The 24095-nt window shown below is 45.5% G+C and overlaps 1 pseudogene across 1 annotated transcript in view; it reads right to left on the bottom strand.

Moving 5' to 3' along the window:
- The window catches only part of LOC309361238 (inositol polyphosphate 5-phosphatase OCRL-like), a 36424-nt pseudogene extending 12675 nt beyond the window's left edge, over positions 1-23749 (bottom strand). The window contains exons 1-7 of the transcript in view: positions 23726-23749; positions 18243-18346; positions 16698-16832; positions 15920-16030; positions 6673-6805; positions 5798-6006; positions 5395-5418 (exon numbers count right to left, since the gene is read on the bottom strand). The product of the transcript in view is annotated as an inositol polyphosphate 5-phosphatase OCRL-like (transcript). The remainder of the gene's footprint in view (positions 1-5394; positions 5419-5797; positions 6007-6672; positions 6806-15919; positions 16031-16697; positions 16833-18242; positions 18347-23725) is intronic.
- Positions 23750-24095: the final 346 nt, after the last annotated feature.

Below are 24095 nucleotides of genomic sequence, written 5' to 3'. Positions count from 1 at the left end.
GCTCCCCTGGTTGCACCTCTGCTGTTACAGTTGCCAGCGCTGCAGTGTGCTTCTGGAGCCTCTGGGGGCACTCTTTCGCCATATGGTGCGCACTGTCACAGATGTAACACTTCCTGGTTCCTCTAGGAGGCTTCGCTTTGGCTGCACCAGGGACAGGGCTCTGGGATGGCTTCTGAGCCCTAGCACCACCAATCTCCATTGGCTCCTCTCTGTCCTTCCCCATTGGCGAGGGGTGCGCACGGCTGAAGTCCCTGTGCACAAAAGGGAGAGTCCTTGCTTGCGCACGCGCTTGGGGCCCGTCCTCCTCGTGCCACGGACGCCCCTCATGTCGAATTCCAATAGCTAAAGCCCGGTGCACCACGTCTTCTAGGGTCTGGGGTCTGTCCCCCCTAGCGATCTCATCCTTGATGGGGGGGCTCAATCCCTCCCAAAAAAGATCTCTGACCGGCTTACTGTCCTTTGGCCAATCTAAGGCGGTGAGCAATGCAAAAAACTTAGAATGGTATTGGCGCACAGTCGCTTTCCCCTGCCTCAGCCCGTGCATTTGACGGCGCGCAATGTCCACATCCACAGAGGATTGAAAACAAGAATCCATCGCTTTGATGAACGCAGTTGAATCGCGACGGGCCGGTCCATCTTCGCGCCACAAATTGCGTAGCCCAGCCCTGGCCTCCCCATGCAGGTGCGAAACAATGAACCCCACTTTCTCCTCCTCATCTTTAAAATCGTGACGGAGTAAGTGCAGTGCATATACAACGTCCGCTCTGAAATTGGGATAGTCTTGCAAGTTGCCATTAAAATGCGGAACTAGGGCACCCCCCCTCCGTCCAAGCGCAATGCCCTCCGCTCTGGATCCTGGGGCCCCCGCCTTGTCCGCGCGCTCCCACCTTGCCTGCAAATCCTGGCACGTCTTCTCCAAGTCGTCATTCTTCTTCTGCGAAGCAATGACTGCCGATGTGAGAGCGGTAACCTGATTCCGCAATGCAACCAGCTGCTCCTCAGCGCTCATGGCTGCTCCCGTTCGTGAGCTTCGCAAAAAAAAATTTTTGCTTTCGGAGAGGGGACTTACTGTCACGGCCACCCAGGACTGGTCCCAGCTCACAAGAGACCTCACTCCGTTGCAGCTTATTTACAGGAAAAGTTTATTGAACATTTCTGCTTCTCATACAGTTCAGCATTGTGGCCGTACGTCTGCCACGTTAGACCGCTGAAGTCCCCTCTGACTCCTCCCCTCTTCCGCACCAACTTAATAGCCTGGCTCTAGACCACCTCTTCCTCTCCTTTCTTTTCCGCAGGGTCTTCCTGCCCCCCTGGGTTCCCTCTCTCCGTGACTCGCCTGAGGCTGAATCCTCTGCCGCCTCTTCCCCCCTCTTTCTGGCTTTAGGGCCGGGCTCCTCCCCTGAGCTCTCTCCACTTCCGCGCGCCTCTACGTTTGAACTTGGCGCGCGTACGTTGCTGCTGACCTTTCTTTCGACCGCTACACCACCCCCTGCTCTGCTCTCCACCCTTTCCGGCTGAACACCCTGCTCCAACCCCCTCTCTCTGTTCTCTCCTAATCCTGCTCCCTCCGAGAGGCTGACGACTCCACCCCCTTTACTCCGTTCCGGCTGAGACGTCTCTTGCTTCCTCTGTCTTCCACTGGGCTCCTCTCCGCTTCTCCCTTCTCCTCCCCTTTGCTTGATTAAGGTAACCCCCTTTTGAGAATCCTCTGACTCGCTGCTCAGACTCGTGGATTCCCTCAGAATTCCGTCATCTTCTTCCTCATCCTTCTGCCCCTCCTCCCACTCGCTCTCCGTCTCCTCTGTCATCTCCTCCTCTCTCCCAGAAACCCTGACATCCGCCAACACCGTGCACTTTGTTTGAGACCATAAAGGGACTTTTTCAGAGCACAAACAAATCCCTGTTTTACCTGTACGCCATCAGGTGGGAGCATATAAAGTGATTCATTTAGAGATCCGTACAGAAAAGCTGTATTCACATCATGGTGACTAATGTGTAGATTTTCTTCTGCAGCTAGCTTGAGCATAAGCCTAATGCTCTCATACCTCACTGTGGGTGAGTAGGTCTCGTGATAGTCTTCACCTGGTACCTGAGCAAATCCTCTGGCTACCAATCTGGCTTTGTGTCTGACTATCTTGCCATTTTGATCAGTCTTCGCTTTGAAGACCCATTTGCTTCCAAGCAATTTCATTCCTGGAACTACTGGAACAAGGTCCCATGTTTTGTTCCTTTCCAAGGAATCAAGCTCAGCCTTCATGGCATTTAACCATGGCTCAGCTTCCTTTGAATCCAAATCCTGGATTTCTTTGAAACTTGAAGGTTCAAAAACCTTCTTGGAGCTTTTAACAGCTGTTACTGCTATCTTAGCAAACTCATCAGCAAATCTCTTTGGAGGTCTGCCTTTTGTGGCTCTCTGTGACCTGCGAATTAGCCTTAAGTCTTCAACACTCTCCTCTTCCTTCTTAGGAGAAAAGTGACCTATTGTGAACAATGGTTCCTCCAATTCTTGATCAGAGCTTTCAGAGGGTCGCATAGAGGCTTTTGCACTCTTGAAATCCTCTGAATCATCTGATTCAGTTTCAGACTCAGAATCAGAACCTTCATCAGTGGGTGTGGGTTGTTGCGGTTGCTTTTGACTATCCTCAGTCTCATCACTGTCATCAGGATAACATTGGAAAATTCCCACATTCTCCCCCCACTTGGCATTGTACTCAACACTTCTTGTGAGCTTAATTTCCTTAGAGTCAGTCATCATTATTCTGTAAGACCCTTTCTGATAACCTAGAAAGATACCATGCAATCCACGCTTGTCTAACTTGGAGTTTTGTGGTGAGTGAACCCACATGTCCGAACCAAAAATTTTCATGTGTTTGATGTATGGCTTCTTGCCAAACATCTTCTCATAGGGGGTACAACCAATCGCTGAAGATAACCTGCGATTATAACTGTAAGTGAAACATGAGAGAGCTTCGGCCCAATAACTCTCTGGAAGATTTGCATCATGCAGCAAGGTTTTTAACCCTTGAAGCAAAGTCTGATTTGCCCGTTCTGCAAGTCCATTCTGCCATGGCGAGCGAGGACTAGACAAATCGTGTTGAATTCCTTTCTCAGCCAGAAAAGCTTCAAACTGCTGAGAAGTGAATTCCCCCCCCCCGGTCAGTGAAAAGAATTTTCATCTTCTTACCATGCACATTTCCCAACCAAGCACAGAATTCCTTGAACCTAGGAAAAGCCTCTGATTTCTGCTTGAGATTGTACACATAAATATACCTGGAAAATGCATCAATAAGAACCATGAAGTACCTATTCCCACCCAAAGAGGGCGCTAGTGGTCCAACCAAATCAGCATGAATAATTTGGTATGGTTCTGTAGCTTGCCTACTAGACACCTTACCTTTCGCAGCCATTTTCACCTTGTTTGCTGCGCATGCCTTGCACTTCATGTGGTACCTGCAGGGTTTAATAGCCATACCTTCAACCAAGGCAGGCATTTTAAATACTGCCTCAAAATGCAAATGTCCAAATTTTTGATGAAAATCGTGAATACATTCTGCATGCAAACTTTTGTTAGAACCTGCAATGCAACAAGTGTCATCCTGCACAACATCATCATAATATAAAAGAAACAAACGATCAACAAATTCAGCATACAATTGATAATCATTTTTCTTGGTGATGATGCATCTATTGTTCTTAAAGGAAACGTCAATTTTCTTCTCAATCAGCTGTCCAACGCTGAGCAGATTATGTTTCGCGTCCGGCACATAAAGAACATCCTGTATCGATAAGTCCAAACTGTGAAGAACAACAGTTCCGTAGCCTTTACTGGGGATAGTGTGGTCATCCGCCTGGTGAATCGCACCTTCCTGCGGTGTAAAAGACACGAACAGTCGCTTATCGTTGCACATGTGATGCGTTGCAGCTGAATCAACAACGAAGAAAGATCTAGACGTCTTCTGGACCTCTGCAACCTCTGCAACCTCTGTAACCTTTGGAGCGTAGCGTGAGACCATTGCCTTGTGCTGCGTTGTCCTGGACACCGGACCTTTGCCTTTGCTCTGGCCTTTTCCACGCGATGAGCTTTCGCTGCGCTGCTCTGTCTTGGCCCTGGGATATTTGCATTCCCTCTTCATATGGCCTAGACGTCCACACGAGTAGCATTTCACTGCCTTCAAAGCTTTGGCGCCATCTGGTGGTTCCACTGCACTATGGGATGACGTCTGTGAAGACTCCCCATTTCCCATGCAGCCAGCACCCCGCCGATCTGCTTCATTCTGAATCATGGCAGTATCACAGGCTACTGTGAGTTGAGCATTTGGCTGATCAGTGGTATCAAATTCCCCACTTGCTTCATCCAGCCTTCTGCAGCTAGCCATCATGACTTCTTTAAATCAAGCTGCTTTAAATCAGACTGCTTTATACATGCTGCGTCTGTGTACAGCTGCTTCAATCCAAAGGCAAATCAAAACAGCCTCTGCTTGTGAGCCTGAGCCTCTTTGCTTATCTGCAGCTGCTTCAAACTGCATTCCCAAAGGCAAGTTCAATAGCGAAAGTGCCCAAGTGCTTTCTCTATGTTGCCCTTTAATTCTTGCTGCGTCATGTCTGCAGCTGCTTTGAAACAACAGCATTTGTAAAAGTTACTTTCACTTTCCCAGCCATCCAAGCCACTACGCTTGTGCCGTGGAAAACGGCTTTAAAAGTTCAAAGTCCAGCCTTAAAGCCATTAATTAGAAGCTGGCAGGCTGCCCGGAGCAGTAGCACATACCTTCATCAATCATCTTGACGCGCAGAGCAGATACCTTGCGATCCGTGCCTCTGCCGCTGTTCCGATGCTTTGCCGGCACTTCGTTTCTTGCTCCTTTGTTCCTTTGCCAGGAGCCCGACTTGTGAAGTCCATTCTCAAAACACTGCGTTTTCTGGGCCCGGAACCAAATGTTGGAGATAAGCAGTGTCCAGTGCACAGCGGAATGATGAAAAGTATGAGCCAACATGCTCTATACTACTTTATTTACAGTTCAAAGCTGGTAAGTTACAGAAAAACATTTTCCCTCTGCCGGAGCAGAGAAAGCGTCATCTCTCCTCTAAAGCACGGAGAGAATCCCAAACCGAAACTGCAAAGAACAGTGAAAAACAGGAAACCAGTGTACGTCATATCCAGTCTCCTTTCCCGTGAGAAAACCTCCAACAGTACAGACTGTGGAATGTAAACAACCTGTCTCGTGACAAGCACTTCGCTGCACAGAGAAGAAAGCAGAAACCAACACTGGAAGGGGCACTGGAAGGGGCAAAAATGTCCCCCCCAAGAGCACAAGAGTACCTCGGAACGCAACCCCCGTGTAAACCTGCTTTGAGCCCGCTACAAGAACATCTAGAGGATAGCAAACCAACTGTTACCTTTTCTAGGAAGCCGTCTTCTCCCTGAGATCAGAGGAGGAAGGCAAGAGCAACAGACAACCAAGGGTGTTAATGGCACAGGCCCTGAGAAGAGAAAGAAACAGCCCGTTGGCTGAACAGAATCTGGGCAGATGGCAGGGAAATGCACACGGTTCAGTGGCCCTGCGAAAGGGCAGGTGGGAGGACCAGAACCTGGGATGACTCAGTCAAGGCAAACAAAGGGCATGAACAGCACACAGGAAGCGGATGCAGAGCTACAGAAGCTGAAGCTGAATGCAGCGGAGGACCCCCAGCCCCCACATTGCTGAGTGGAAGAGCAGCTGTTTTCCAAGCAGGCAAGCAGAGTGGGAAGGGTAGACATCCAGCACATGAACCTGCCAGGTAAATCAACCCCTTTCCCTACCAGGTCAATAAGTCTGGTGACGGGAACTCCGCCAAGCGGCTGCCTCATCCAGCACAAGGCTTCCAAGGAGGTCCCGAAGCAGCTTGGTAGGTAGCTCCCACCGATGGTGAGGAAATAGTCCTTGCCAGGGTCAAGGTGAAGGACAAAGATAGCCTCAATCTTCTCTTCCTTGCTGACGTACACATCCAGGGAAATGTCCACCGTCTCACCTAAAACGGGAGGAGGTCAGGTAGATACACTCTTGGGCACAGCCAAGTTGGCTTGTCTGTAAATTAAAAGTGAAGACGGTGAAGAATTGAACAGAAGGACACAATAGGAGGCTGCTGGATCAGGCCAACGGCCCATCTAGTACAGCATCCTGTTCTCACAGGTGTATGGGGCAAACCTTAACTTCAAGAATTAGGAGAAGAAGCGACTCAGTTCCCACCCCCACCCCACTTTCCTCTCTAGTCTTCCAAAGCAGCAGCTGCACAGAAGATGGTGACAGGATACTGGGGGGTGAGAGAAAGTGATCCTAACAAAAGAATATCAAAAGGGAAAGGATTTTTGCGCCCCCAATGTAACTTTCTTTTTTAGTTTACATTTCATTGAGTTTTTAAAAGTTTGGCTAGTTCTATATGTTCCCCATGATATTTTTGTGCCTCCACAACATAAAAATACGATTATTATTTTTTTAAAGTAATTTTTGGATGGACTGCTCTCACTGGTTCCCTGCGATGCCAAAAGGTGTTTGGGGACCCTCCAGCATTGCTTGGCTTCAATTCATTTGTGTGTGTGTGTTTGTTTAAAGCTGGTCACACACACTTTTACATTTTGGGCTCAGCTGCTTTGACGTGTGGCCCTTGGAGGCTTGAGCATGGGGCAATGCAGCCCACAAATGTTAAGCCTCCAATACTGGCTGTCACTGAGCTTGGGGATAAAGGAGAAGTGGAGGGTGACCTGCCCGTTGTTTGTGATCTGGAACCTCTCCTTCTGCAGCTGCCGGAACTTCACATTCTCAAACGGAAACTGCAGAGCAAAACGGGGGGGGGGGGGGAGGAAAGAGAGTGTTTGCCTTCAGCAGAGGCAAGGAAACGTGCTCCAGGGGGAAGTTTGTCCTTGGCCCCGGCCTCTCATTTAGGGGACTGCACATGCAACAGGTCCACGTGGGGCTCTCCAGATATTGCTGCACTTGCCACTGGCCATGTTGGCTGGGGATGATGGGAGTTGTAGTCCAGCATCTGGAGGGCACCACGCTGGCGACCCCTGGAGTCTTTGCCTGCGAGGAAGAGGAAGAGGCTGCCGCTCAGTGGAAGGGCATCTGCCTTGCATGCAAAGGTCCCAGGTTCTATCCCCAGCATCTTCAGGTAGGGCTGGGAGAGATCCCCCGGAAATCCTGGGGAACCGCTCAAGACTAAGCTAGATGGGCCAAGGGCCTCTTCCCCCCCTGGTCTTTTTGCAGCAAACCCTCTTTAAGGGGTTGGAGAGGATCCTTTTTTTTAAAAAATAATTTTATTCAATTTTTTTCCAATATAAAATTTATACAGTTCATACATCTTTTTTATATCCCTTCTCTTTTTTGACTTCCCTCAACCTGGCTGATACTCCTTCCCTTCTTGATTTCTTACACATTTCTAAAACCTTACTTCTATTATTTTTATAAATTAAATCTTATTTTACTCATATTCTAACATTTCTTTTTACAGAGCTTCATTGAAACTTACAAGCGTTATTTGATTATCACTTAATTTATGCATATATTCTGTAAATTTTTCCCAGTCTTCTATAAATCTCTGATCTCGTCGATTTCGGATCCTTCCCGCCAGTCTATCAAGTTCTGCAAAGTCCGTCATCTTCACTCTCCATTCTTCTAATGTAGGTAGCTCCTCTTGCTTCCATTTCTGAGTCATCAGTATTCTTGCTGCAGTCACCAGGGTTCGCTCTGATTGTTTAGAAATACACAATCGCTTTGAGGTCCTCTCCCCTAGCATGGAAGACAAAGAGCAGACTCCATTTGAGGATCTCTCCCTCATTACAGTCGATCAGGTATATGAAGACGAGCAGCAAAGTCAGTCCTCAGGGAATGTGCAGGTGACCTTGGAACAGACAGCTCATGGAAGAACCCCAACCAGACCTAAGAGGAGGCGTGTAGTGGTGATAGGGGATTCCCTACTGAGGGGAACAGAAGCAGTGATCTGTGGGCCTGACAAGATGTCTCGGGAAGTGTGCTGTCTCCCCGGGGCTAAGATCCAAGATGTAACTGAACGACTGCAAGGAATCATAAAACCCACTGACAAATACCCCTTCCTCTTGGTTCATGTGGCAACCAATGACACTGCAAGCAATAGCCTCCAGAAGATCAAAAGAGATTATGAGGATCTGGGCAGGAAATTGAAGCAATTAAATGCACAAATTGTCATCTCATCTGTCCTCCCAGTTGAACGACGTGGCCCAGGGAGAAAGGGGAAAATAGTGGAAGTGAACAACTGGCTTCGCAAATGGTGTAAACAGGAACGGTTTGGATTCTTAGATCACGGACTGCAGTTTCTTGAAGATGGACTTCTGGCAAGCGAAGGGCTGCACCTCACAACGGTTGGGAGGAATGTTTTTGCAAAAAAACTCAGAAACCTCATCAGGAGGGCTTTAAACTGACTAATGTGGGGGAGGGAGACAGTGCTCCTGAAGGTAGGAGTCTATCAATTGATGAAGATGATCATCTAAATGTCATAGACCAAATGGAGCAAATAGCACGCAGACCTAGTGGTGGGAGGAAAAAATCCTTAAATAAGAGACACAGGGGAATGATTAATGGACTTCAATGTCTGTACATTAATGCGCAAAGCATGGGAAATAAACAAGATGAGCTTGAGCTCTTGGTACAGCAAACTAAATATGACATAATAGGCATCACTGAAACCTGGTGGGATAAGTCCCACGATTGGAATGTAATAATGGAGGGATACAATCTATTTCAGAGAAACAGACCAGACAAGAAAGGAGGAGGAGTGGCGTTATATGTCAGGGATGTGTATACCTGTGAAGAGATCCAAGATTTAGAACCTCAAAGCCAAAGTGAGAGCATGTGGGTCAAAATTAAGGGAGAGAAGAATAACAGGGACCTCATTGTGGGAGTTTACTATAGATCCCCAAGCCAAACGGAGGACATAGATGATGTCTTCCTGGAACAGATGGCCAAGCATGCAAAAGGAAGGGAGATAGTAGCAATGGGGGACTTCAATTACCCGGATATTTGTTGGATGTCAAACTCAGCCAAGAGCATAAGGTCAAACAGATTCCTCACTGGCCTTGCAGACAACTTCATTGTCCAGAAAGGGAGAAGCAACAAGAGGAACAGCCATTTTAGATCTGGTCCTAACCAATGTTGATGACCTGGTTAGTGGGGTAGAAGTGGAAGGATCATTAGGCGCGCGTGATCATGCTCTTCTGAAGTTTATTATACAGCGGAAAGGAGCAGCCAAACATACTAGGACTCAATTTCTTGACTTTAAGAAAGCCGACTTCATAAAACTTAGGGAAGTGCTAGGTGAGATCCCATGGACAGTAATACTAAAAGGAAAGGGAGTTCATGATGGCTGGGAGTTTGTTAAGAGGGAGATAATAAAAGCACAACTTCAGGCAATACCAATGAGACGGAAACATGGAAGGTGCCTAAAGAAGCCAGGGTGGCTATCTAAAGAACTTTTAACTGAGTTAAGATTAAAAAAGGATGTGTACAAAAAATGGAAAAGGGGGGAAACCACCAAAGAGGAATTCAAACAAATAGCCAGCACGTGTAGACACAAAGTCAGAAAAGCTAAAGCACAGAATGAACTCAGGCTTGCTAGAGAGGTTAAAAGCAACAAAAAAGGCTTTTATGGGTATGTTCGTAGCAAAAGGAAGAACAAAGAAACAGTGGGGTCACTCAGAGGAGAAGATGGTGAAATGCAAACAGGGGACACAGAAATGGCTGAACTCCTCAATGCCTTCTTTGCCTCAGTCTTCTCCGATAAAGAAAACAATGCCCGACCTGAAGAATTTGGAGCAAATGATTCAGCAGAGGAAACACAGCCCAGAATAACTAAGGAGATAGTACAAGAATACTTGGCTAGTCTAGATGTATTCAAGTCTCCAGGGCCAGATGAACTGCATCCAAGAGTATTAAAAGAACTGGCAGATGTGATCTCAGAACCACTGGCAGTCATCTTTGAGAATTCCTGGAGAACAGGCGATGTCCCGTCAGACTGGAGGAGGGCAAATGTTGTCCCTATTTTCAAAAAGGGGAAAAGAGAGGACCCAAATAATTACCGCCCAGTCAGTCTGACTTCAATACCAGGGAAGATTCTGGAGCAGATCATTAAGCAAACAGTCTGCGAGCACCTAGAAAGGAATGCTGTGATCACCAATAGTCAGCATGGATTTCTGAAAAATAAGTCATGTCAGACTAACCTGATCTCGTTTTTTGACAGAATTACAACCCTGGTAGATGAAGGGAACACAGTGGATGTAGCCTACCTTGATTTCAGCAAGGCATTTGACAAGGTGCCCCATGATATTATTGTAAAGAAGATGGTAAAATGCGGTCTTGACTATGCTACCACTCAGTGGATTTGTAACTGGCTGACTAACCGAACCCAAAGGGTGCTCATCAATGGTTCCTCTTCATCCTGGAGAAGAGTGACTAGTGGGGTGCCACAGGGTTCTGTCTTGGGCCCAGTCTTATTCAACATCTTTATCAACGACTTGGATGATGGACTCAAGGGCATCCTGATCAAATTTGCAGATGACACCAAACTGGGAGGGGTGGCTAACACCCCAGAGGACAGGATCACACTTCAAAACGACCTTGACAGATTAGAGAACTGTGCCAAAACAAACAAGATGAATTTTAACAGGGAGAAATGTAAAGTATTGCACTTGGGCAAAAAAAAACGAGAGGCACAAATACAAGATGGGTGACACCTGGCTTGAGAGCAGTACATGTGAGAAGGATCTAGGAGTCTTGGTTGACCACAAACTTGACATGAGCCAACAGTGTGACGCGGCAGCTAAAAAAGCCAATGCAATTCTGGGCTGCATCAATAGGAGTATAGCATCTAGATCAAGGGAAGTAATAGCGCCACTGTATTCTGCTCTGGTCAGACCTCACCTGGAGTACTGTGTCCAGTTCTGGGCACCACAGTTCAAGAAGGACACTGACAAACTGGAACGTGTCCAGAGGAGGGCAACCAAAATGGTCAAAGGCCTGGAAATGATGCCTTATGAGGAACGGCTAAGGGAGCTGGGCATGTTTTCAGCCTGGAGAAGAGGAGGTTAAGGGGTGATATGATAGCCATGTTCAAATATATAAAAGGATGTCACATAGAGGAGGGAGAAAGGTTGTTTTCTGCTGCTCCAGAGAAGCGGACACGGAGCAATGGATCCAAACTACAAGAAAGAAGATTCCACCTAAACATTAGGAAGAACTTCCTGACAGTAAGAGCTGTTCGACAGTGGAATTTGCTGCCAAGGAGTGTGGTGGAGTCTCCTTCTTTGGAGGTCTTTAAGCAGAGGCTTGACAACCATAGGTCAGGAGTGCTCTGATGGTGTTTCCTGCTTGGCAGGGGGTTGGATTCGATGGCCCTTGTGGTCTCTTCCAACTCTATGATTCTATGATTCTATGAAAAATAGCTTCCTTTCTTTCCTATTTATCTCATTCCCTGTAATACCAAGTAAAAACGCTTCTGGTTTCTTAACAAAAGTGTACTTAAACATTTTCTTCAATTCGTTATATATCATTTCCCAAAAGCTTTTTACTTTCTTACACTCCCACCACATATGATAGAATGTACCCCCTTTTTCTTTACATTTCCAACATTTGTTACATCCTTTATACATCCTTGCTAACTTCACTGGTTGCCATCGATACATCATTTTCATCACATTTTCTTTTATTGTTGTACATGCAGTGAATCTTAAACCTTCTTTCCATAATTTCTCCCAATCCTCCATTTGTATATTATATCCAAAATCTTTGGCCCAGTCAATCATAACCAATTTTACCTCTTCATCCTTTGTATACCATTCTAATAATATCTTATACATTTTAGCCAAAACTTTAATATCACTGTTTATTATTTCTTTCTGAAATTTCGACTCTTTATCCTCAAAACCTCTTAGTTTTAGATCTTTTTTAAACATTTCATTGATTTGAAAATAATGCAGCCAATCATTAACATGTTCCTTAACTACCTCAAACGACTTCAGCCTCCATTTACCTTCTGTTTTTGTTATTAGGTTCTGATATGTTGCCCATCCCCCTTTCATATTGATTTTTTTCACACTCAGTGCCTCTAGTTGTGACAACCAATACAGAGTTTTTACTTCCAACAAGTTTTTATACTTTTCCCAAACCTCTATCAAAGACCTTCTTATGGTGTGGTTTTCGAAACTTTTATGTACTCGCTTTTTGTCATACCATAAATAAGCATGCCACCCAAATCTATTATCAAAACCTTCTAGATCTAGCAAATCAGTGTTTTCTAATTTCATCCATTCCTTCAACCAGCAGAGGCAAGATGCTTCATAATATAATTTCAGGTCCGGCAGGGCGAAGCCTCCTCTTTCTTTTATATCAGTCAGTAGCTTAAACTTTATTCTCGGCTTCTTACCCTGCCATATAAACCTTGAAATTTCTCTTTGCCAATTTTTAAAGATAGCTGCCCCCCTGATTACTGGAACGGTTTGAAATAAAAATAACATCTTTGGTAGCACGTTCATTTTTATTATTGCAATTCTTCCCCAAAATGAGAATTTCATTCTTTCCCACACCTCTAAGTCTTTTTTAATCTTACTCCAGGTTGGTATGTAGTTATTCTGATACAAATCAATACTTCTGGGTGTTAACCAAACTCCTAAATATTTAACTTTCTTTACCACTTCTATTTCTAATTGTTGCTGCACTTTATCGATAGTTTCTCGATCCATATTTTTACTAAACATTTTTGTCTTTTTCTTATTCAAAATAAATCCCGCCAATTGGCCAAACTGTTCTATTTCATTCAAAACTTCTGTTACAGTATTTGTCGAATTTTCCAAAGTTAGTACCAAGTCATCGGCAAAGGCCTTAACCTTATATTGTTTACTTCCTACCATTATCCCTTTTATCTGTTCATTGCCTCTTATTGCTCTTAAAAGGACTTCCAGTACCGTGATAAATAACAGTGGTGAAAGTGGACATCCTTGCCTAGTACCTTTGGTTATTTTTATGTTTTCTATTACCACATTGTTAACTATTAATTTTGCTCTTTGGTCTCTATATATTGCCCCAATACCATTCATAATTCCTTGTCCAATATCCATCATTTCAAAGTTTTTTAACATAAATTCCCAAGAAATATTATCAAAGGCCTTTTCCGCATCCACAAATATCAACATAGCTTGCTTATCATTCCTGGCATTCAAATATTCCAAAACGTTAATTACATTCCTAATATTGTCTTTCATTTGTCTGCCAGGAAGAAAGCCTGCTTGATCTTCATGTATCAAGCCCTTCAACACTTTTTTCATCCTATTTGCTAATATATTGGCAAACAGTTTATAATCATTATTTAGAAGCGAAATCGGCCTATAATTCTTAACTTGAGATAAATCTGAGTCTTGCTTGGGTATTAAGGTAATATATGCTTCTTTCCAAGTTTCTGGTATCTCTCTTTTTATTAATATATCATTCATTACTTCTCTCAGTGGTACAACTAGGATGTCCTTCATTTCTTTGTAAAATCTTGCACTGAATCTATCCGGCCCTGGGGTCTTTCCACTTTTTAATTCTTTAATTGCATTTCTTATTTCTTCTATTTCTATTCTCTCATTTAATTTACTTCTCTCTTTCGTCGGAATTTTCTGCACCCCTATCTCTTTCAAGTATTTTTCTATTTTCTTTAGATTATCTTTCTCCTTCTTCTTGTATAGTTGTCTATAAAAGTGCACAAATCCTTTCCTTATTCCTTTCGGGTCATCAATCTCTTTATCTTCAACCACAATCTTATGTACCATACTTTGTTCTTTCCTTTTTTTAATCTGCCACGCTAGTAGTTTCCCAGATTTATTTGCATTTTCAAAATACTTTTGTCTCATCCTTTTGATGTTCCATTCCACTTCCTTGTTTATTATCATAGAGAATTGCGCTTGTAATGTTCTTATGTTAAGTTTCAATTTTTTATCATTAGGTTTCTTCTCATTTTCCATAATTTGTTTTAAAATTTCTTTTTTCCCTTTCTCTCTATATTTGTTTTTAATTGCATTCTGTTGTATAAAAAAACCTCTCATGACTGCTTTGCCAGCGTCCCAAACTATACTTGTTTTTGTTCCTTGATTCATCTTAGGTTGTATTTCGATCTTTAAGATTCTTGTTGTAAGGTCATTTGTTATCCATATTTGATCGATTCTTGACATTGATTGATTTGCTTCTGATTGATAGGTAAACTGTTTTTCCAATGGGTGTTTCAATCTCCAGATATCAACTAAATTGCAATTCTCTACCATCGAAAAAAAAAGTCTTTGGTAACTTCCCTTCTTTTGATTTTCCTGATGCTCTTAATCTATCCATCTCCATTGAGACCAGTGCGTTCATATCACCCATTATTATAATTTTTTGATCAATATATTCAAATAATTTCTCTTCTAAGTCTCTGAAAAAATCCATTTTATTTTCATTAGGTGCATACACTCCGACGATTATTATTTTTTCACCTTGCCATTTGACTTGTACTGCCACAATTCTACCTTGTTCATCTTTAAAAATCTGGTGGGCTTCTATTTTATTGTTAATATATAGAACCACTCCTCTTTTTAAAATTTTGTCCGATGAAATAAATTCATTCCCTAATTTTTTATTCACCAAAATTTTTCTATGTCTCCTCATCACATGAGTCTCTTGCAAACAGATAATGTCCAAATTTTGTTTTTTCAAATGTTGAATTTTGTTCCGGTTTTTTCCCCTCATTTATCCCATTAACATTCCAGGTCCATAATTTCAACGCCATAATATCTTCTGTTTAGTTTTTAATTTATTTTCCCCTCTTCTTCCTCTTCCTCTACCTTCTCCTCATCCGAATCTTGCGAGTCTTCTCCTTCAGCTCCTGCCCCCATTGGTGCAGTTTCTTCACTTCCCAATTCTTTGTACCTTCTCAAAAATTTGTCCAGTTCATCCAGTCTTGTTATTCTGTGTCTTTTCCCTTTGTAAGCAAATGAAAGTCCTTCTGGGAACTCCCATCTAAATTCAATATTGTTTTTCCTGAGAGCTTGCACTAACTGTTGGTATTGATTGCGTTTTTTCAACAAGCAAAGTGGGACATCTTTAAAAATGATTATGTTATTCCCCCCAATATTCAATCTTCTCTCCCTGTTTTTTTGCAAAAATTAAATTTCTCATTTCTCTATCTTTAAATATTACCAAACAATCTCCTGGGAATTTCTTCACTTTATTTGTCCTTACTTTGATTCTAAAGGCATTATGTACCATCTTTGCCACATCTTCTTCTTGCATCTCCATCCAAATAGCAATTTCTTTAATCAATTTCTCCTTTATTTCTTCTTCTTGTGCTTCTGGGACCAATCTGAATCTGAGATTAGTCTCCCTTTGTCTCAGTTCATTCATTGCAATGTTGTTGTTGTTGTTGTTTAGTTGTTTAGTCGTGTCCAACTCTTCGTGACCCCATGGACCAGAGAACGCCAGGCACCTCTGTCCTCCACTGCCTCCCGCAGTTTGGTCAAACACATGCTGGTAACCTCGAAAACACTATCCAACCATCTTCATTGCAATAGCATCCCACAATTCCTCTTGAGTTTTGTTAACTTCTAACACCTCTGCTTTAATTTGTTTTCTCCCCCTTCTTCAGTTCTTTAATCTGTTTTATTCTTTTTAGCCCCCTCTTCTAAATTTTGTGTCCTTTTTACCATATCTTTCATCTGACCCTTAATTTCATTAATAGTTTCATCTATTTTTTCCACCGTCACATCTATTTTTTTATCCACTTGTTCCAATTTTGTCTCAATATTTTTCTCACTTTTGTGTATTTCTGATTTAAGCTCAGATTTAAGTTCAGTAAACATCTTTATTAATTCTCCTTTAAGATCAGATTCTTGTCTAGAACTTTTCCTTTCCTATTCGTCTTTACCTCCCTCCAGGGAGGGAAGGAATTCGTTCTCCATCCTGTCCATCAACTGAACAATATCCTCAAACACTTTCTGGTACCGTCGGTCATCCACAACCTTCACCTATTGGGGGGGGGCAGAGCACATTTGTTGGAGCTATGGACTAAAGGGGGGGGTATGAGTTAAGAGCAGAAAGGCCTGATGCACCCCCCTGTTCCCAACCGTGAAAGAGGCAGGGTGGTGTAGTGGTTAAAAGCGGTAGTCTCGTAATCTGGGGAACCAGGTTCGCGTTTCTGCTCCTCCACATGCAGCTGCTGGGTGACCTTGGGCCAGTCACACTTCTCTGAAGTCTCTCAGCCCCACTCACCTCACAGAGTGTTTGTTGGGGGGGGGGGGAGGAAGGGAAAGGATGTTAGCCACTTTGAGACTCCTTAAAGGGAATGAAAGGCGGGATATCAAATCCAAACTCTTCTCTTCTTCTTCTTCAAGCCAAGTACCACAAAGCTCCATTGCATGAATGGAGCCAACGGTTAAGGTATACAGTTCAGCCCATGTGGTCTGCCATGCCTGCAGGAGCAGCGTGTACTCAGAACAGTGGAGAATGGAAGCCTAGGGATTTAACAGAGCCAAAACCTGCCCACTCCTTGCACCGGAAGTCATTGGCCAAGGAGGAGCTCTGTGGAAAGGGGCCTGGTTGTTGGTCAGGGCCTGCCCAGATTCGAGGAGGTGCCACGTAGCAGGCAACTAAAAAGCCTGAATAGACGATAGCCCTGGCCAGGGCAGGTGTTACCCTGTGAGGAAGAGGGAGCTGGCGGGCTTGTGGTCGCTCCTTTTCAATTCCATGTGGCTTCGGTAGCTGAGCTGATTCACGCTGCCTCCTCGCCAGAGGATTGGCTCACACCATGCTGGCACACGGCACTTCCCACTGCAAGGAGACAGTTGGACTGGCTGAGGCAACACACAAGGCTCACACAGTCAAACTTTGGCTCCACACACGGCCTGTGATCTTGACCACGGTCAAGAGCTGGAGATGATGGGGCTTGGGAGTCCAACTTCTGAAGGGGCGGACCTTGCAGGTGTGCAGGCATTTTGCCTCATGGGGAGAGTTGTCAGGAAATCAAAAGCTGCCTTCTACCAGGTCAGAATGATTTTCTGACCTCCCCCAGTTTGGATTCCTACATTGCAGGGGGTTGGACGAGATGACCCTCGTGATCCCTTCCAACCCCACAATTCATTAATTAAGTCTCCTCTGGCTGGCAGCAGCTCTCTGTGGCCCAATCCTTTTTCAGGTGGAGGTGCCTTTCAACTTGAGACTCTGCATACAAAGCATATGGCACACCACCAAATGATGATCCTTCCCCAAAGCAAGGGGCCCCGTTATTCTTGTTCAGACACTATTTTTTCAGTGATCCAAAAGACCCTTTCTGGCACCTGAAATGCTGCCCAAAGGAGCCTGCCGTTTTCCGGCTTCGTCACTACATGTTCCGCCTGTCCTTTTGATTTCCCCATTACCACAGCAAGAGCAATGAAACTAGCAGGCCTAGGTGGCTTCTGACAGTTGTCAAGAACCACAAGAATATGCCACATCCTGGATGGTGAGGCTCAATGGCTACTAGCCATAATGGCCAGAGAACATACTCCACCAAGAGAAGCAGTATGGCTTGGAGGAGGGGAGCGTGCTGTTGCACCCAGGTCCTGTTTGTGGGCTCCCCGAGAGGCATCTCATTGGCCAATGTGAGAACAGGATGCTGGGCCAGATGGACCAATGGCCTGATCCAGCAGGGCTGCTCTCATGCTCTTATGCCCTGGCAGACTCATCTTGAGAGAGCACCAAGTCTCATTCCCAGACTTCCTTGACACAAACAGGATTCTCTGCTTAAACACGCCATGAAACAGGATGCTGATTATCAGGACAAATGTGGGGGAAAGGCTGCTTGTGGAAAAGGAGCCAAAACATTTCCAGAGACTTTGAGCAGGGATGGCTTGAGGAAGACAACATATCACAGCCTTGCATTTCACAACTCGCCTAGCAGCCTTTGGCAACCGGGAATTCCATGCAAGCAAAGTGAGCAGGTGAAGGAGAGCTGGATCTCTCTCTTCCTCCGTGGCTTGGTGTCCATTCTGGCTGCAGAGGAAAGGAAGTCCGTCCAGCCCTCAACTCTAGCCCTCCTCCAACAGCTTGCTTAGCAGAAAGCCATGTTTAAAATATATGTTTTACTAGCCTGCTCAGGAGGATGGAAAGGCAGGACACTACTAGCATCTCAGCAGACTAGGAAAAACAAACAAGCCTTGCAGAAGAATGATTGAGAGGACTTACTTACAAAGGCTCAACTATCAAGCAGGATCTGTTTTAGAGTCGAATTTGTACGTCGGGATGAACTTGATCTCTCCCTCTGTGAAATCAGCAAAAGCTGTCTTTTGGGTACGCTGAATGTTTAGCTAAAGCCAAAAAGAAATCGCTTATCGGCAGAGAAGCAGAAGACCCCCTGTTGCCTGACAATGGAGTCTATTAACAGCCACTGTTGTGCTGGAAGACCAAGGTGAAGTACTAGTAGGTTAAAGGTAAAGGTAAAGGGACCCCTGACCATTAAGTCCAGTCGTGACCGACTCTGGGGTTGCGGCGCTCATCTCGCGTTATTGGCCGAGGGAGCCGGCGTACAGCTTCCAGGTCATGTGGCCAGCATGACTAAGCCGGTTCTGGTGAACCAGAACAGCACACAGAAACAGCGTTTACCTTCCCGCCAGAGCAGTACCTATTGATCTACTTGCACTTGGACGTGCTTTTGAACTGCTAGGTTGGCAGGAGCAGGGACAGAGCAAGGGGAGCTCACCCCATCACGGGGATTCGAACCGCCGACCTTCTGATCGGCGAGTCCTAGGCTCTGTGGTTTAACCCACAGCGCCACTCGCGTCCCTACTAGTAGGTTAGCCAAGTGCAAAAAAGGGGTATGCCTGCTGAAATCCTATCTTATACCCAATTCTTAAAGGTACAGGATGCTTGTGCATTTTTGCCCCGTGTCATCTTAAATTACTTTGCTGCATCACACGACAGGAAAATCCTCTAACTCAGGAGTAGCAGACACGTGGCCCTCACAATGCTGCAGAACTACAATTCCCATCATCCCTGATTACTGGCCATGATGGCTGGAGCCAACAGGAACTGCAGCTCAGTAACATCCGGCAGACCACAGGTTAGCCATACCTCCAATAGACAATGTTATATGTACCAATAATCCATACAAACTGTTAACAACCACCAGAATATACCCCCGACACTATGAGCAACTGCAAAACCACCCTTTTGCATCCTACGTTGGCTCCCAGGACGTTTCTGAGCACAATTCTCAGTGTTGGCGCCAACCTTTAAAGCCCTAAATGGCCTCAGCCCTGAAAGAGTGTCTCCATCCCCATTGTTCAGCCCAGGCATCAGGGTCCAGCACCGAGGCCCTTCTGGCCCTTTCCTCACTGTGAGAAGCGAAGTTACAGGGAACCAGGCAGAGGGCCTTCTGAGTAGTGGCACCTGCCCTGTGGGACACCCACCCCGATCACTGGAGAAGTTGCCCACATTTGCTATAATCTCATCTAATACGTCTCTGCCACTCGGTTTATGTTGCTCTCTTTAGATCCGCTGCTATTAAGGTACTGTTTAAATGCTTTAAATTATCTTGAGGTGCATTTCTGATTATTATTTTAAATTAGCCACTCTGGGGAAGAAATCCCCACAATAAACAGAAATTAATGAATGAAGCCCAGCACTCGCTTCCACAGATGTTTAGTATCTGCCTGCTCTGAATGAAGCAGGAGCCTACAGTGCTGGGCACTTCTGGCTGCTCTAGTAGAAACCTTAGTGGTGCAGCTGCAGCAGCAGGGATCGCCGACACTGCACCCTCCTGGTGTTGCTGAAGTGGAACTCTCATGAGCCCGTCAGCAAGGCCAATTCTTAGCAATTATGGGAATTTTGGTCAATCAACATTTGGAGAGCACAATGCTGCCTGCCATAAAGAAGGCTGATCACCGAAGAATTGATGCTTTTGAATTCTGGTGCCGGAGGAGACTCTTGAGAGTCCCAAGGACTGCAAGAAGATCAAACCTCTCCATTCTGAAGGAAATCAGCCCTGAGTGCTCACTGGAAGGACAGATCCTGAAGCTGAGGCTCCAAGACTTTGGCCACCTCATGAGAAGAGAAGACTCCCTGGAAAAGACTCTGATGTTGGGAAAGATGGAGGGCACAAGGAGAAGGGGACGACAGAGGACGAGATGGTGGGACAGTGTTCTCGAAGCTACCAGCATGAGTTTGACCAAACTGCGGGAGGCAGTGGAAGACAGGAGGGCCTGGCGTGCTCTGGTCCACGGGGTCACGAAGAGGCGGACACGACTAAACAACTAAACAACAACAAATGCTGCCTACCCTGAGCTACACACAGGCAGGAAAGTTACAGAAACATGACTCAATTTGCTTCTCCAGATAGCGGAGACCAGCAAGTTACATCAGCCAAGGCTCTCTCCCTCCAAGCCCTCGAAACGCACTCGTGTTTCATGATTGTCAGCTGCGGCAGACCCTGGTCAGGGGGCAGGAAGATCATCTGGGCACCGATATCCTTGTAATCCTGGTTTCGGCGCCCGAAGTCTTCCACGTGGGCAGCAAGGTGGGAATTGACCATGCAGAAGCTGGTATTGTTGCAGACAAGCCTCACGGCCACACACCCCTTGTTACCCTGCAGGGGCGGAGCAAAGATGGCTGTTAGTGAGCAAGCAGGAAAGAGGGGGAACTGGTTGGCAGAGATTAGAAAAACAGATAGACAGACAGACAGACAGAAAGATCGACGTAGGGAATTCTGCTGTCAGGGTCTACTCCCCATCTTCCCCATGATGCCTGTGGCCACTGTCTCCCTCATCACTTCCTTGATGCGGCTGAGCTGGTCCTTCCTGACAAAGATGAGCACCAGCTGCACCTAGAAGATGCAAGGTACTGGGATGTCTACCAGCTCTGTTCATTGCTTGCTGTCCTGGGCCGGCTGGATGCAGATAGGAGTGGCAGGTGGCACCAACTGGGGATCCCCCAAGGGAAGAAGGCTCAGAGCCAGGGAACTGGTGGGGGGACTGTGGGATGTAAACACAGGAGCAGTCAATGACAACAACAACAACAACAACAACAACAACAACAACAACAATATTTATTACGGCCATAGGCCCATACAAGTAAAAACAACACATAAATAACAGCTTGTGTACGTGGGAAGAAAAAAAAAAAAACAGCCGCTAAAACACCACAATAACACTAAAATACTATAAAATAGAATGGCATACTACGCCTTAGTTAGCTTGTAGTGCTCCTTGGCGTCGCTTTTGGGTAAGGACAGCGACCAGGAACCTTGCCACTTTCAGGGTCGTATGAGTATCCTTATCCTGCAAGATTTGGGCAAGGTGGAATTTTGGTGGGGTACCCTCTAGTTTCTGTATGATTGATCCCAACAAATTTGCCCGTGGCACATTGAACAGGGGGCAAGTGAACATGATGTGCTGGAGCGACTCCGGCGTCTCCTTATCACATTCGCACGTGGCGGGGGCTTGGCCCTTTGAGAATCTATGTCTCAGGACGTTGGAGGGAAAAACGTTGAACCTCGCTTTGGTGAAGGCCAGTCTATGGGCAACAGTCGAAAGGGAGGAGAGGTATGATGGAACGCAGTAAGTTAAAGTGATACCAATGTTCTGGGGCGAACAAACACCTCCCCCCAGCATATAGTTTCGCTGTAGATCGATGTCATCCAGTCTTTGGCGGATCAGTCTTTGAGCAGTAATTTGGTCTAGTTTTAGGGAATCTGAAGGAGAGATTCCGTAACTCAGGAGTTTGGCATGAATTCTACTAGTCCAAAGGCTAGAGAATTCATCTCGCCATAAGCATTGGACAAGGTAGTGGTTTGGTAATCTATGCCACAATGATAACCAATAATTGAAGACTTGCTTCCACAGGCAAGTTTCTAAGGATGCGATCTTCAGTTCTAGTCGCATGGCTGCATTGCTTACGCACAGGGGGAGCATTAGGAGCCGACGCAGGAATTGATTTTGCAGTGTCTCAAGAGGAGCAAGGTCTGTCATCACAGCCCAAAGCGGGGCAGCATAGGCAAGCACGACAACCACTTTTGCCTTGAACACCTTTAGGGCCGAGGGAACATGCAAAGCTCCATCCGAAAAAAAGAATCGGAGGAGCGCATATGACAGAGTTTTGGCCTTGTTAAGTAGGTGTTGAATTTGAGCTTTCCACCCCAAATTGTGTTGAAAAATAACTCCTAGGTATTGAAATTTTAGGACTTGCTCAATTTTTGCTCCGCCAAGCTTCCATTCGTATAATCTCCGGCTTCTGGAGAAAATCAGAATCTTGGATTTAGCATGGTTGATGGTTAATTGGTTGAGTTGAGAATACGTGGCAAAGATCTTCAAAGCTCTGGTTAGTCCAAGATAGAATTACCGCGTCGTCCGCATATAAAAGGAGAGGGCAGCGGTAGTCCGCAAGTCTAGGCGCGTGTGTACTTGGAGATGAGTTAACTAGGGATGCTCGCATGTCGCTGATGAATAGGTTGAATAGACAGGGAGCCAATATACATCCTTGGCGCACTCCCTTGTTTATTGGTATCGAATTAGTGAGGTCGCCCGCAGGAGTAAGTCTCACTCTAGCAAGGTTACCTTCGTGGAGCTGACTTATAAGCCATAGGAGTCTTCTATCAATGCCCTGTTTCGCAAGTTTCTCCCATAGAATATTTCTAGGAACGCTGTCAAAGGCTGCCTTTAGGTCTAAGAAGGCAGCACAGAGGTAGCCCGGGGGGGGGGGGGGGGAGAGGAGTACTTTCGTGCCAGATGGTAAAGAACTATCGCATGATCGGTTGTAGAGTGTTTAATTCTGAACCCTGCTTGTTCGTGGCCAATCTGATTAGTCTCATCTACCCATCGCTGTAGTTTAGTCAGCAAAAAGCTGGCATAAATTTTCCCTATGATCGAAAGGAGGCTGATGTTACGGTAGTTTTCTGGCTCCATTGGAGAACCTTTTTTATGAATTGGTACTATAATGGCCTCCTTCCATATTTTGGGGATGAGGCCAGAAGCGTTGATTGCATCGAAGGTTTTGGCCAAGATGCCAGCCCACCATTTTGGGTGTAGTTTAATGGCTTCAGCAGGGATCAGATCGGGCCCTGGGGCTTTACCCGGTTTCAGCTGAGCTATTAGCTTGGCTATTTCGTCAGGATCAGTGGAAGGCCAAATAGGTAGGTGGGTAAACAGATGCGTCAGGTGGTCGGAGGGAGCATCTGCCTGTGAGAAGCATTTCTTCAGGAACAGTTCCCATGTCGGTGCAGGGATGACTGCCCTTGGGTATTTCCTCACCCTTCTGTTGATCAAAGACCAGAATTCCCTGGATCTGTGTGATTTTGCAGCAGTAATCAAAGCCTGCCATCGATTGTGTTGCCACTCACGTTTGGCAATTTTCTGCGTGCGTTTGTAAACTGGCTTGGCTTGTGCATAACTAGCTGGCAGAGTAGCTGCATCGGAGGTCTTATATACATTATATATAGCACGGAGGCGCTGTCTTGCTTGTTTACACTGAGAATTATACCAGGGGGCACCGTAAGTATATTCATTTCGATTTAATATCTTGGGTGGTAGCCTGAAGAAGGACGTAAGGTCAGTCGTATGATGGTGGAAGTATTTCAGCACTATGCTATGCTCGTCTGAGGCAGAGCCTATGTTGGGATGGGGCCCGAGGATTACTTTTTGAAAGAATTCCTGGTACCTTTGAGCCTGGGTCTCCGACCATTTGATTCCTCTTACTTGGAGAGATTCGTTGGTTACCATCTGGGTCGCATGTCTATGAGCCTCTGACTGCCAGTTCAGGGAGAGCTTGGCTACAAGGGGAAGATGATCACTAGATTGTATATTCTCGATCTTAAAGGTGGAAATGCACTTAAGTAGATCCCTGGAGACCAACAGGTAATCGAGGACGCTGTTTGATTTAACGCTCAGGTGGGTAAAATCCCCAGGAATGTCAGGGAGACATGTGCCATTTAAAGGGACCAGATTTAAACGGATGGCCATTTGATAGAGGAGTACTCCAGCCTCATTTGCTCTGTGGTCTTTAGAAGTTCTCCTCATGATATGTTCCAGATCATAATTATCAAGGTTTGGAGTAACCCACCATTTG

Source organism: Podarcis melisellensis (genome assembly GCF_964234715.1).
Source record: "Podarcis melisellensis genome assembly, chromosome: W".
Lineage (NCBI taxonomy): Eukaryota > Metazoa > Chordata > Lepidosauria > Squamata > Lacertidae > Podarcis > Podarcis melisellensis.
Note: the sequence above shows the minus strand (reverse complement) of the source record. Positions and strands in the feature narration are given on the sequence as shown.